This window comes from Hydra vulgaris, chromosome 12 (genome assembly GCF_038396675.1).
Source record: "Hydra vulgaris chromosome 12, alternate assembly HydraT2T_AEP".
In the NCBI taxonomy this organism is placed as follows: Eukaryota; Metazoa; Cnidaria; class Hydrozoa; order Anthoathecata; family Hydridae; genus Hydra; species Hydra vulgaris.
Window position 1 is genome coordinate 49,357,913 of NC_088931.1, and position 15,160 is coordinate 49,373,072.

At 27.2% G+C, this 15,160-nt stretch overlaps 1 protein-coding gene across 2 annotated transcripts in view; it reads left to right on the top strand.

The window, feature by feature from the left end:
• The first annotated feature begins 246 nt into the window (after window positions 1-246).
• LOC136088797 (uncharacterized) overlaps window positions 247-15,160 on the top strand; it is a 121,014-nt gene continuing 106,100 nt past the window's right edge. Inside the window, exon 1 of one of the 2 annotated variants that reach the window (XM_065813563.1) lies at window positions 247-375. The gene's annotated coding sequence lies outside the window, so the exon portion shown is untranslated. Of the gene's footprint in view, window positions 376-14,979; window positions 15,002-15,160 lie in introns of those variants that run through there. The other variant, XM_065813564.1, reaches the window with a different exon arrangement.

The window sequence follows — 15,160 nt, forward strand, 5'->3', positions numbered from 1 at the left end:
GGGACGTCAGTTGTTGCTTTTTTATCGAGTGAAAAAACAGCCGTAATTTACAATTTGGCATTTGAGCTTTGTCATAAAAAGAATTCAATTTAATGATTATGATTTGAATAATGCGAAAAAAACTATATAACACTCTTCCCCGTGATTATTTTATTAAAAAGTCAGATTATTTTTACAGTTTCATAGTTAAAGCGCGTTAAAAACGCAAACAACATAGGAAAAAAGTAAACAAAACAGCGTGACCAAATATAAAATGTTAAATAAAGTTTGTAAAAGCTACTTTTAAGAAATTATGACTGCTGGCGCAAGCATTAGGCTAATATAATAATATCTTTAAATTGGTTTTATATTAACATTATTATTTTTTTTCTTGAGGTAAGACAAATCTGTTCTGACTAATTTTATGTATATATTTATATATATATATATTTGTATATATATATATATATATAAATATATGTATATATACATTTATATATATATATATAAATTTATATATATATATATATATATATATATATATATATATATATATATATATATATATATATATATATATATATATATATATATATATTAACATATATATACAAATATATATATATATATATATATATATATATATATATATATATATATATTTATATATATATATATATATATATTTATATTAACATATATATACATATATATATATATATATATATATATATATATATATATATATATATATATATATATTTATATTAACATATATATACATATATATATATATATATATATATATATATATATATATATATATATATATATATATATATATATATATATATATATATATGTGCTGACAGTAAGATGATTTTATAATTATAGCACCAATTTTAAGAATTATGCCTTAATATCTTTTTGGCTAATGTGTGTACTATTTATGATTGTAAAAATAATAACTCATTATTGAAAAAAGTGTACTTTGTCATTGTTTCACAATAAGCCCTTTATATATATTTATTTTTAAATATATATAAAGGATATATTTAAAAATAAATATATATAAAGGGCTTAAATTAAAAAAAAGCTGAAGACTGCAGTTTTATGTAGATATATATATCTACATAAAACTGCAGTCTTCAGCTTTTTTTTAATTTGAAAAACAACAAATAACAAATTTTAATTTTAAAAAACAATAAACAACAAATTTTAACTTAAAAAAAGAATTTTTTTTAACTTATTAGCAGTTGAGGTCCAAAACAAGGTGAAATATCGGAGAGGCACTCCGGTTGTAACAATTATGATTCTTCTAGAATATTTTTATAAAATGACGCCACGAGATAGGCAGGCGATAGGCACTAAATATATGGACGAATATTTGGTAATCTTATGGGCTCGGAATGATAATTTATTTATAGCAAGCGTTATAGTTACATCTGCAATACGTCGCAACACTTTGCGCTAGTAATTTACACCATTGTAAATTACTAGCGCACCATTACTTGTTCATGATGACTTGACAATTTTAGAGCCAGTTTTCCGCCAAAAATTGGTTTCATCATGTTGGTTTGACATCGTTCCGTCGTGTTTTTCAATGTTTTTTTGTTAAATGCGACTAATCAGATGCTCCTCTTACAAATCCAAAATCGCAGTTGGGTGTATCAAAACACCAGCAATGGTAACAGTAACAAGAATTTTTTTGTTGTTGAATAGCAATACATTTTTTTTTAATGCGTCCATTAAATCTATAGTAATATGCTATGGTAACCTACTATCTACAGTAGCAATATTCAGGGGCAGATGTAGGATTTATATCTCTTTTGGCAAAATTTTTTGTGTAAATTTCCGCCCCCCGCCCTACCCGTTTCACAACCTCATCCCCTCTTACGCACAACTACTGTCAGATGCCGAATAAACGCCCCCTACCAATTTATCAATTGCGAGTTTTTTCCCGTCTACCTGAATTTATATTTTCAAAAAACTCTCACTACACCTTATTTATTATGTCCTCTCTCCCAGTTTACTTTGCACACTATAGTTTTATGACCGAGTCAAATTTTTTTTATTATGTATCTTAAAAATCCTTTCAAATTTGAGACAATAATTTTTTCTATAAAAAATATCCATGAATTTAAATTGAACTGAAATATACCTATATCTCAATCTTGAATTCCACAGTGTAAACTACTAAAGTTAAACAAAACAGTTTTAATATTCAAAAAATTTTAAAAGAATTCTTAAAACCCTAATATTACTGCTCTCTGAACACAAATAGTACAGTCAAATTTCTATTTATTGAGTATACACTAAATTCAAAATATATGCTGATGTTCCACCTCCACAATATAAAGGCTGAAAGAGTGTCTGTCTGGAAGGTTTTTTTATAACAAATAGAAACCGCATAAATCAAAGTTTCTTCCTATTTATGTGTACGATTTTTTTATGAAGAACGATTGAAGGCATATTACAGAAAAATACACCATCAATTAGCAAACTGTTTTTCCCTGCATACTTTTATTCCTGGATTACATATAAAATATAATATATTATGGCAATATGCAGTAGTGGATCAAGACTTTTTGGGGGCTACGGCTGTTTTAAAACAGGAGGCCTCTTTGCATGATTAATAAAAAATTGATTTTCATAGTTTCTTTTAAAAATATATTTTTTTATGAGCTTTTTATGTAGCCTCCAAAACTGTTGTAGTATTGTAGTATAAACTTTTACGTAGTATAAAATTTTATGTATATTGTAGTATAAACTTTTATGTAGTATTTTTTTATGTAGCCTCTAAAACTGTTGGACCCAGGGCTATAGCACTGGCTATGTAACTCTATAAAAAAATATGCAAATGATTTTAAACTTTAAAAAGTTTAACAAAATATATACCTACTGAGTACCATCCACATTTTTAGATAAATAAATAGAATTGATAATGCAATTTTCAAAATGTTATTAAAAGAAAATTTTTACTAACCACTGTTAATTATACCATTAAATTTTGCAAGTTCGAATAAAATATCGCATTAAAACACAATTCAATTGAGGTAAGAACCCGTAAAACACTAACTATCAAATACTTTTAAGCAATAGTTAACAATACTAAATTATAGAGGCAGTTACAAGATATGATCTAAAGTAAATTCAAGTAATACAAAGAAAACATTTACAAACAATTTTGACAATCCTTTGGAATTTTTTTTTTTATAAATAAAGGTATGTCGCAGCTGCGAGTTACCTGCGCCAGTAACACATTATAAATAACTGAACCAATGAAAAATACAACTCTTTGACGGTGCTTAAAACCTCTAAATTTCTGCACCAACCATCAACTGTATAATTTAAATAAAATAAGGCTGATTAATAAGAAATTATTTATAAATGATGGTTGTTTCTAGGCATCAAGCTTTAGGCAACATTAATCAGTTTATATTTTGTCTGGAAAAAGTGTTTCTTATATCATAATTGACATCATGCAAAATCTATACTTAAAAATGCATACATTTACATATAAAAAGCATCACAATAGCAATATTACAAAAATAGTTTGTATTTACTACGACAAGCATACGTTTTTATAGTATTGTTATAAAAACATATGCTTGTCTTAGTAATACTAAAACAAGCATATATTTTGATAATATTACTATATAAGCGAATTTACATTTTCAAAAATTTTTCTGACTTCACCTTATCTATTATGACCTCTCTCCCTGTTCACTTATGTTTTTACAATATAACAAAAAGAAAAAACAAACTATTATTTACTTTTTGTAAATTCATAAAACTGTATATAAAGCAATAACTTATCTTCGCTGATTATTTGTTGCTTTACTGCATAATAGCACAAAGTAAATAAAGCATTATAATTGGTTAATAGCTTTCTGAATGGATACAGTTTAACCAATTTCAAGCATTTAATGTGTGTTTCTCAAAAGTTATTTCGCTTAAGATAAATGCAGGTTTTTTTTTATTTAAAGAACATAAAGAATTTACTTCATAAGACAACTTCTTGCAAATTTCATTTAATAAAACCACGTCGTTTTGTTCTAAAGCCACTCCTTCATTATAACAAATTTTAGACATAAATAAAGCACCTTTAGAACTTTATAATGCTAACTGCAAAGTTCTTAGGCAAATTATTTGCTTGTATATCTAATTTTTTTTCAAGTTGCACAATTAATTTCAAGACTTTTTATTATCTAGATCCATATCAGAGTAGGCTGACTGACCATTTAGTTCCGTACTACTTTAGGCATAATTTAACTTTCGTTAGTTAAAGTGATTAAAAATACACAGCTCGTACAAAGATTAAGTTAGGCAAAATTTATTTTTCTAATGCATGAAAAAGCCATTATACCTTATCATAGTTTGTGACACTCGCGATTACCGTAGTTAGGTTACTCTTCAGCAACGCCGAAACCGTGAATAATAAAAAAATGCCCGATTGAATTTTATTATGTAAATTAAGCTACATTTTAGCTACAGATAGCACAAGTTTCTTTTAATGTTTCAGCCACCATTTCTTCACTTCAATATTATTTTCAGTTTAGGTCTTTTTATTTCAAAGTTATCGTTAGCCTCAGCTATAAAGTTTTTATACTCGGTTGGTGCGAAACCGTGTCAATTTTTCTAATATGTCTTTTTGCTATCCAAACATTCAATAATTTAGCAGGAATGAGTGACCTCTTATGGGTTTGTATTATTATATGTTGCTATTATTGATACCTAGCTCAGCTACCAGTAGTAAAAGAATTTGGATCTTGGCATAATTTCGATTCTGGCCGGCACAACCACGTGAGAGTAGGTACAACTGATAGACATCATTGAACATCAATTTTTTTAATATTCAATAGTTTATAATTTGGCAAAAAAGCAAAAACTTCATTGCGATCTTTTTCATCAACTGTTTTACTATTGTTAGGATCATTAATTTAAAATTCATATAGGTATAGTTGATGCAGATAAAAAAATCTCTTTGATAGGGATATGTGTAAGTAGCAAATTTTGCATAAAATCTAATGCGATTCCATAGAAATTTAAATTATTCTTGCTCTTAATTTTGAACTCCAGCATTTTTGGTATAACTTCGTTGCTTGAACTGAGTTCTCGATATTTGACTCTTGAAATGTCATTTATAGGTGAATTTTTTGGTTTGATCTTTAACTCTTCACACACTACACAGACATCAGTTTACTTTTTAACAAATTAAACTGGTAAGTTTTTTTTGAGTATTTTTTAGGTAAAATATATATTTATCAGGATATCTGGGTATTTTTGTAAGTATAATGGGTTCATAATTTTTCACATCGAGTGTTTTATTTAAATAATAACATGATTTGTCTTCCTATTAGTATGATGTGTCTTCCTTAAAGTAGTGCATTTATTTAACAGGAAATGAATTAATTTGCTCACACACTTTTATTAATGTATTACCCGAAAATGCATTGAATTGCGATCTTTCAGACTTAACTCTTTGATCTAAAAGTTACTCATTTTTTCAAAGATAATATTAATACATCTGACCTGCTTTAAAGAAAGTTTTTGCAAACTGGTAAATGAATTCTTGCACACTTTTGTTTTAACATCATTTTCTTAACCTGATAGGTAAACTATTTCTTCAGATCTAAACAATTTTTACTGTATTTTCTTCTTTTCATTCAATGACTGCAAAGTATGTGTCTAGAGCATTTTAGCAATCAAATTTGTTTACAACCTGTATCGTACTTTTTATATCATATTCAGATATAAGCTCCATACATTTTGAATTACATCTGTAAATAAAGAAAAGGATAAACAGGTAGTAATATAATAACTTTACAATTAACTAGTGATAACGATAGAGCATCAACTTTAAGTTTTATATGTGGTAAAAGAAACAATGTAAATAAATAAAATAATAAAAATTTAAAATCTAATCTGCTAATAGTTAACGTATGTTTTAATCCAACATCGTTTCCTTGTAGTTTTTAGGAGCTTCTCCAACAATTTAGAGTTTTTTACTTTAGCATGTTTATAACTTTCTATATTAGTTCCACCAGAAACTCTTTTTCTAGATTTATAAGCGTTTTCCGCAAGTTCTCGATTTTCCATTTTCGCAGCTAAAAGGTGATGTCACATTGACAGTAGCGTTTTGTTTCACGAGGCATAACTTTTGGACAGATTTAATTTTTATGTGGCTTAAAAGTTGACTTGAGGAATATGACGATGTCCCATTTTAAAAGGAAATATGTAAAATGCTTCAATAAAAAAAAATGTCTAAAAAATTGAAATTCAAAAAAAATGTGTGACGTATCTTTTTGAAATAACGGATTCAATTATAATTATTATCAAAATGCTAAGGACTAATCGATAAAGTCGGAAATTCGTATGGTTTTACGTAATAGCAGTAGTTTTTGGAAAAGTCTTTTTTTCCTACACCGTGCTATTGTTAATTTGCAAGTCACATATTTTTTTGGCTTAAGCCATAAATACCTAAAATTTCTTTAAGAAAAAGTTTTCAACTACTTTTATAACTAGCGTAAACGTTTAATGTTAGTTAGTATTTAGAGAGATACATAGACATATGTATTAAGAGAAGAGTTTCAGAAAATCTTTGTATATCGCCTTGATTTAAAACGTTTAATACTTTCACTACAATAAATAAAAGATTTGTTTTTGTTAAATATATCTCGTAACAAAAAATTTAAATTTAGTGAATTGTTTTCCCATATGCTAATTAATAACTTTACCAGGACTGTGATAATGAAAGTAAGCGAGTTTTGAAGCAAATAAAGATATTGACATCCAAAGATAGAAAATGTTGATCTTTTGGCCTGCGTATTAACTAAGGGAGGTTGATTTTCGAAATCGGCTTACCTATTCTCTAAGATAGCTTGAGTTTTTTAAACTAATAAAGAACTAATTAAAAATTTTTAACAAATTCGTTTCAGTTTTTTTGCATTTAGGATTATAACTACTGTTTTTTTCATTTTTGACGACTTGAAAATTAAATGTGTAATTCAAAAGAAACTAAAAATTTCTGCAGACGCGGCACAGTGGGCCATGGTGAGCCAAAAGTCAAAAGTGTTTATATTCAATTTTTGTATAAAAAACTACTTTTCAATGAACGTAACATATTGATTTACATAAAAGCATAAGGATTGTTAATGAAAAATGCGTCTTTACTAAAATTTTTTAATTTTAATTTGTCACCCTGAAAAGTATTTTACAAGGTCAAGCGCTTTTCTAAAAAAGTTTAAAAATATTTTTTATTTATATGTTTTTCCATTTAATATTAGGTAATTTATATTACTCCGAATTTGAATTGTAGTTTTAATACATATATTGGCTATCAATTGGCATTTCTGTTAATCTTCTTGAACGTATTCGACTCATTTTATGATAAATCAAAGATAGTGTGTTTAATGGTTGAAATAATTGCTTTTTATTTTGGTAATACTATCCTTATATTTTTTCGACCATGTTCAACTAGGGTTTTTATGGCTGATAATCACTGAAAAAAATGTATTTAATGAGTTAGAAACAGTTTTAGTTGCAGATACTTGCAGATGTAGACTATAAAACTAAAACATTACACATGATTTTATTCCGTGGCAACTGTCAGTAAAACATTTTTTTTATATTACTATATATTATTGATTATACAAAAACTTAATATAAATAGGTTGCTTTGATAGTGTTAGTAAAATAATTGCCAACTATATTTACCTTATATTATGCTAGATTATGAACAAATTAATTGAATTCTAAAAGAACTTAAAGTCTCGTTGGATTGATGTTAGCTGCAAAGCTGCAGCATTTGAGAAAAAGTATGCAAAATGGTTGGATTCTGACTTTATATCTTCTGCATATGTTCCACCTGGTACTCCAACAATCGTTACCACTCCTCTTGGTAGGCCTACTTTAAATTTTGATGAGTTCTCTTTAAGATATAAGTATAGAACAATTGCAGAAATGGATCAATACTCAGCAAGCCAACATTATTTCAAACTAAAGTCAAATTCGGAAAAAATAATGAGCCTAAAAAGCCAAACTAGCAGAAAAATTGTTAGTGGATACTATATCCCCATCTTGTCTACTGATAAAGCTTTGGCCCGTATCATAGATTGTAATTTGACAAAATCTTATTAACTGATGAAAAACAAAGCTGATGAAAAGGAATGCAATCTCTAACCAGCATATAATAATGCTAGAGTGGCAAAAGATTAATGCTATGCTATAAACATTGCCCAGTAGGCACAGCGACGTGACAAAAACGTGAATTTCACGTTAATTTGGCACGTGACATTTAGGTGACTTTTTGGTCCCCATAAAATGACCAATTTACGTAATTTATGGACGCGTTTTTCACGTTACTTTTGGCACGTGATATTTAGGTGACTTTTTGGTCCCCATGAACTGTGTAAAAGACGTGCTTTTTACGTTAATTTTGGCACGTAATATTCAAGCAATAAATATGCTTTATAAAAACGAAGTGTTTGGATTCGTGTAAAGAAAAAAAATCATCGTCGAGGAAATATTTAATACGTATTAAATTACATGGTTTTTTTAGTCAGTATATTAGTTCTTGACATAAACATTTGGAATTTGTAATAAAAGCTACACTTTTTTAAAATATCCTCCTTACATCCAATAAGTAATAAGTACAAAGTCATAGACCTGCAACTTACGAAGAGCACGCTTCGATCCACAAAAAGCGCTCTTAATCTAACGAACCAGTCGATATATTCTCCTATAAAAGCACGCTTCAAACATAATCTAAAGAGTCAGTCGATATTTTCTCCTATAAGAGTACGCATCAAACTTTATCTAATGAATCATATTTAGCTGAAAAGAAACGAATAAAATCTTAAATAATAATATGATTATTTAATAATTATCTTGAATCACAAACTTTAAAAAAAAAACTTACTTGGTAAGTTGCCAACCGTTTTGGCAACAAGATTTTCTAGTTGTTCTTTTTTATCTAAATCATTAAATAATTTTAAGAAAACAATACTACATACAATGTAGAAAAATAAAAAAAGTCATTTGCCTCCTAATTTTATACTCTTATTGCTGAAAAATAAATAAGGATTTAATAAAAAAAGGCATAACAAAAAATTTGACAGATAAATAAAAAAAAGAAGTACAAAATAATAAATACAAGTCTAAAAAAATATTGTTTATCTATATATATCTATATCTAATATCTGTCTATAGATAAATATATATCTATATATAAAGTTAATAACTGATGCGCGCGATTAGAAAAAGACCTGTACTCACCTTATGTGATAACATCTGATTAAATAATTTGTTTTCTTTGTTTTCCATCTTCTTATATTTACACTAGTTTCTGCATTAACTTGTTCATACATTAACTCACTAGATGCAAAGGTGACAGCCCACGAAGTTGCTTTAAATGAGTAATCTACAAAGTTTTGAACATTAAATGTAATTTTAGAATGCACACAGAAAAATTATAACAATTTTTTAAAATGTAATAGTTACCACATAACCACACAACATTATAGTGGGGATTTTACATCATGATTTTCCTACCCATTGAGAGATTTTCATCTCGAGGCTCCTTTAGCTGTGGAAACATTCACCACGGCTAAGGAGCCTTATCTACCCCTAATTATATATAATATATTAAGTATAAAACTAAAAGTGTGTATAATAAAGTATTGTCAAATTAGGTCACCAATAAATACCGAGTGCTGAAAATTCAACTCAGAATCAAGTTGCATTCTCCAACAAGATATGAACTAAATTAAATTCTTGCTACAGGGTGCTATCACAAAAAAAGACGAAGAGAGGGAAAAGTGAATTTTCTCAAACTTTAAAAGTTAAAAGGTTATTGTGTCTTACTACAGAATGATATTCCTTGGCAATAACATAACAATACCATTGGATCTTCCTGGTCAATAATATTTTATACAGAACTTATCATTTGTCATGTAGTTTAATAAATTTAATATTAAAAAAGTTATAAGAACTTATTTATTATTAAATTAATTACATCGACAAATTTGACAGTCTAAAATATTATATAATAGAGTAGAAAAAAAAAGTATACCTTGTATTAGGGTTTGATCTTTAGCATGTTGCAATATGAGAATTATCTGCCATAACGTTACACGATTTTGAACTAAGCTTTGTAATATATTTATTAAACCTAAATTGATAAAACTTGGATATAAAATAATATAATATGTTTAGATAAAATATTATATAAGTGACATTTTATTTTTGTCAAAAATGCATTGCGATGTTATAAGATATCTTATACCCTGATACTTTTTTTATTATTATAAAACTACAATGCAAAAAAAATATATTATTATAAAAGTATAATAAAAAGTAATTACAATAATGAATATATAAACTACTGTTTCATATAATCATTATATTTTAAAAATTTTGAAAATTGTTTGCGGAATATATCCTGAAAAAATTCAGAATATTTTCTCCCTAATTTTTCCCTTAATTTTGCATTCAGCCAAGTTGATGACAATAATATATACTTTAACTTGCATATATGGAAAACTTTTCGGATATTTGGAAAAAGATAAATTTCAGAAAAATATCCGGTATTCCGGGAATATCCCAAAAAAATAATCCCTGAAACTCAATTATAAAAAAATAGTAAATAAAATAAAGAATATCTTTCTAAGTTTCTAATCATAGATTTTTATTGAGAATAAAAAAAGATCCAAAATACACAATATTTTGGCAACGTAACTTTCATGCTTCCATCAAGTAAAATTGTAACCTGGACAAGGTCACCTAAAATATCCATGATTGAAACGCGAAGAAGGAAACCGGGTAAGAGCATGCATCAAACTTTATCTAATGAATAAGTCAATATTTTCTCCAATAATAGCTAGCGACACCAAATTTAGCTAAAAAGAAACAAATAAAAACTTAAATAATAATATGATTATTAAATAATTATCTTAAATCACATACTTTTAACACAAGTCTTGGTGAGTCGCCAACTCTTTTGGCAACAAGATTTTCTGGTGTTGCTATTTCTTTGATCTTGTCATTAAACAATTTTTAAAAAAAGCAATGCTATATTTGAGAGAAACTTGCTTTACATATTGGAAGGTTGTCAACATTGAAAGATAAGTAAAATGCAGTTTTAAATACAATAGCATCATAATCATCTTTTTGTGGGAACAACATTGAACAAATCCGCGTTAATAACCTGTTTTATATTGTACATAATAACAATAGCAATAAAAGTCATATAATATATACAATAACAATTTCATAAATACAATTCAAATGTATATATTAATCATATAATATTTAAACAATATAAAAAAATGAAATATATAAGTATTAACCTTTTTTAACAAGTAAAGCACAAGATCAAGATGTCATATATTACAAAAAGATAAAGTATATAATAATAATATATACATATATTAATAATAAATAACATAACGCATTTGTTTATTGATATTATCTGGATATATTCTTTAACCTTGTTGATAAAAACCAAATAAGAGAAGAAAATCTATTTTTGGTTTTTATATAATCGTTTTTATCTGGACAAAGTCACGTAAAATACACGTGAATAAAACGTTGCGTGCCTACTAGGTGGTGTAACTGACTATACTGCTAGTGTTCCACTTCAAGATCTACTTGATTACACTAGAACAAGGCGCCTGGAGACACAGACTGGTGTTCTAACTGCAAACAAGTATAACAGAGTAACTCTAATATACAATGCTGGTTTTGATGGCTCAAGTGGGTATAGTATTTATTAAAAAACATGTAATGATGATGAGTGTACTATGAATCTGAAGAGTGAGGAGTCTCTGTTTATTACATGCTTTTTGCCTTTAGAGCTCTCATCTATCGTCAATGATAAAAAGATTTTTCTTTGGAGAAATTTAAAACCATCATCTACTTTGTACTGTCGGTCTTTGCGATTTAAGTTTGTAAAAGAAACTGCAGACCTTCTTCGTAGTGAGACATTAAAAAATGAGATCAAACAGCTAACTAAAATAAGCTATATTCTACTTGGTAAGTCTATTGATGTTGACCATAAAATTGAAATTACTATGATTGATGATAAAGCCTATACTGCATTATCAGATGTAACTGACTCATCACAGTGCTGCTCTCTATGTGGTATTAGCCCTAAAGAAATGAATGATATTGACAAGATATTTAGAAAACATTTTGTACACAAGTACTCGCTTATGGGTATGTTTACATATGTATATATCTATATATCTATATCTATATCTATATATATATATATATATATATATATATATATATATATATATATATATATATATATATATATATATATATATATATATATATATATATATATATATATATATATATATATATATAGTAAAAACTAAATAATTATAACATTCGATTTATTTAAAACATTACTCAGAGTTTCACGCAAATAGCGATCATCAGATGTTACAAATCTCAAAAAAATAACGACAAAAAAAATATATTTAAAATACTGTAGAGTGTCTTCTTTGATGACATTAAAGTTATTCATCATATATTTGTTTTCATGGCAACACTTAGACTCAAGTTCGTTTTGATCATTTAGTAAAGACAATCGGGATGAAATTATATGATATTTTTCCATCAAGCATAAATTGCATGACTTACCACCAGGTTTAAACGGTTCAGCCTGGTCTAAAATTTTCCACGAAAAGGTAGAATTTAAACCTTTTTCTTAACATTCCACACAAATTTAGAAAGTTCGGTAGAGTTTGACCCACTTTCATAACGAAAGGAATTATTATGCTTGTAAAAGCGATCTTTAAAAGTTTTTTCTGTGATAAAGTTTTTTTCTATATATATATACATATATATAGAAAAAACTTTATCACAGGTCGCTTGTATGCAAAAGTTAGGTATCCATAGCAACAAAATAAAAAATAACAACTTAATAAGAGGCGCAGACCTTACACAAATGCTCATGCCAAATTTAGTGTATATAGCACGCATACCAAAACTGTAACTACAAAAAGTAAGTTGTTGCTATGCAAAAAATTGGTATCCATAGCAACTAAAAAAAAAAATAACGCCTTCATAAGAAACTCAAACCTTATATTGGTACTCATACCAAAAATAGTGAATGCAGCACTAATATTAAGTTAGTTATTAATTTTGTCTCAAAATTGGTCATTCTGGCCCACTGTACGCGGAAAAAGTTTTTTAAAGAAAAATTGTGAACAAAAGCAATCAGGTGAATGATTTATTTATAATTTAAAAGTCCTATTGTTAAGACTTGCAATAAATGGCTCTAAAAACAATGCAAACCTCTAGTAAACTCATTGGAGGTTGAAAAAGTGATTTTCCTGAAAGTGACATACCAACTTATACAGACATTAATAGATACTTTTATTTTGTACAATCAGAGTTTAAAAACAAATCTAAAATAATTGATAAGACCCAACAAGACCTTATGAAAATTTGGTTAGAGTCAATTTATCTAAAATTTGTCAAAACACTTTAACACAATGAAACTTGTTATTGGAAAAAAATGCAAAAAAGAACGTCAAATTGCAGAATGTAGTGTATTGGAAAATCTATTCGATATATTTACCTGTATATGTAATTTAGATAAAGTTCCCTGTCGTGATAATAAGATTAAATGCAAAAATCTAGCCTGCAGTATTAAACATTTTTTTGTCCGCCAGAGTACAAGGTTAGTTAAAAATAAATTTTTTATTATAGAGGTTTTTTGAACTTCTTTCACAAAAGTTAATCTACTTGTTTATTTGTTTCTTTTTAGTTTAAATTTATTATACTTTATTAAATTTTCTTAGATTTTGCTTGAGGAACGACAATACATGACAAAGACTAAAGATCAAGAATTGGCACAAGAGGAAACATGCAGTTTAGGCCAATAGATTGGAGCCCTAAAAAAAAAGAAAAAAGAAGAGTAACAATGTGTCCAAACGTTAAGAAAGCTGGATAATTTTGCTTTAGAGTGTGTTCGGTTAGTAAATTTTAGTTTATTTAGTTGTTTATTATTATATAATACGCAGTTATTTTATTAATTTATTTGTTGAATTTTTCTTTCAAATCTTTTCTCCTTAAAATATTTAATTATTCAGAAATTTTCCAAATAAAAAGTGTTATTAAAAGTTTTTCTATGAGAAATATAATGAAAAGACTAAATTGGTGTTTTTATGGATGTCTTAGCAATTTATATTTGAACTTGGTTATAACATAGTTAGGTAATGAATGTTTTTTATATAAAGTTGTTTATTTCATTGTAAATTTTTAGCTATGCAATATCGAGTGAAGCTGCAGCAGCTCTTGGTAACTTGTTATTACTTAAGTTGATGTTTTAGATAAGAGTAAAATGGACCGAGCTAGATAAAGAGTTTGTCTTCAGTTTGTTGCTGAACTTGATATTACAGTCCAAAGTCTAACATGTATTGGATGTGATAGTAAAGATGATAAAGGTAGCCTGGTTTATAGAAGTAGTTTACCAGTAGTCTCGGCAAAAAAAGCAAATTAACTGAAAAGACATATCATCTAAGTTTTATTGTAGAATCAGGAGAAATGAAAGGTAGATATCTGGTACACAAAGACATTTTAAATGCAACGGGAGCAAATTTAGCATAATCTGCTTTTGAAATGTTTACCTAATACAACAGTGTTGATTCTTTGTTAGGAATTGTTTCTGACAATGCAAATGTCAACCTTGGGTATAAAACTAGCCTTTGTGCCAGTCTTGAAAGAAATCTTGGCAGAAAAATTCATAAAATTAGATGTGCACTTCATAGCAATGAGATACCTTTGCGCCATATTATAAGACATTTAGATGGGGGTAAAAACACTCCACAATAATTTTTTGGTAATATTGGAAAAGCTGCAGCACAAAACCATCATCATAAACCCATTGCTAAATTCGAAGCTGTTTTGACTACTACAGTTATTCCTTAAATGAGTGTGATCAATGACTTAAGTTCTGATAAAAGGTTTTTGCTGGAATATGTGTGTGATATAAGTTCAGGTAAGCATAATATTAAAAGTTTATAACAAATTTCATCTGCAGTTTAGTTAAGGATGTTTACTCTTACTAAAAATTATTTTTAAAAAAGAACAAAAATCTATTTAAATTCAGGTGCTGGAAATCCCATTTACACCTATTATAAAGTTAGTCCTGTTAATC